General features: G+C 55.1%; 1 pseudogene; it reads left to right on the plus strand.

Annotated features, from left to right (window-relative positions):
* The first annotated feature begins 8 nt into the window (after positions 1-8).
* Positions 9-1,008, plus strand: LOC112616978 (annotated as a pseudogene).
* Positions 1,009-1,016: the final 8 nt, after the last annotated feature.

Below are 1,016 nucleotides of genomic sequence, written 5' to 3' on the forward strand. Positions count from 1 at the left end.
TGCTGGAAACTCTCATCACCAAGAGAGCAGTGATGAAGATGTGGCAGAAGAAAGAAAGGGAGAGGCAGACTACCTGCACATGACATCACTGGGGAAGGAGTGGGACATCACGACTCTAAATCCCTTCTGGAACGTGACAACCCAACCACAGCAGCTGCCCGGTCCTCAGCAGGTCTCTGACATCACGGCCATAGGGGACCAATTAGAGCAGAAATGCAGCCAGCTCTTCTGAGACCTCCCCTCTTTCAATAGTGAGTCCCTGGTGGCCATGGCCTGGGTTTCTAGAAACCCTTCCTCACAGAATGCACACTCTGTACCATTGGATAAAGCTTCCAATTCTCTTCCAGGTGAACCTGAAGTTGAGGCATCCTCACAGCTTTCCCAGGCACAACTCCAGCCCCACACATGGCCTAGCCCCAACCTTTCACTTCAACCTGGCCCCAGTCCCAGCCCCCTCCTCTGGTTGAGATCCAGACACAGACCAACTTCTCACCCCCGTCCCAAGCCTACCATGCTCTTCTGCACCCCAGATTAGGGTCTGTGGAGCATCTTGCCATACATCCCAGGAGAGGGCAGTCTGTCAACCCCACCGGAAAGGAGTATCTTGAATGGCCCTTGCAGAAGTGACCAAAATGGAAGAGAGTTTTTTTCCTTTCTCCTCAAAAAGTCTCAGGCTGTCCTGAGCCAGCCCACTGACCACCTTTGCAAGGAGAGGCCAGTCTCCCAGAGCCCCAAGTCAGCCCCCATCCTTCCCAGGGTTGCCACCAGCCCTGAGCTCCCAGAGCACCGGTGGCAAGGAAGTAGTGCCATGCACCAGGAGCAGTCCTGTGGCCCTCCTAGCAGATTCCATCTGGAGACATGCTGCAGCCTGAGGGGGAATTCCCAGGGAAAACCCAGAGTCAGGCTGAAGACTCACAGGGGGCCCTTTTGCCCTCCCAGGCTTCTGAATTTGCAGGAAAGGGCAGGAAGGATATGCAGAAGACAGGGCTCAGGAGCTCTGGAAGGTTCTCTGGGAA

The sequence above is a fragment of the Theropithecus gelada genome, unplaced genomic scaffold, assembly GCF_003255815.1.
Source record: "Theropithecus gelada isolate Dixy unplaced genomic scaffold, Tgel_1.0 HiC_scaffold_15519, whole genome shotgun sequence".
NCBI lineage: Eukaryota > Metazoa > Chordata > Mammalia > Primates > Cercopithecidae > Theropithecus > Theropithecus gelada.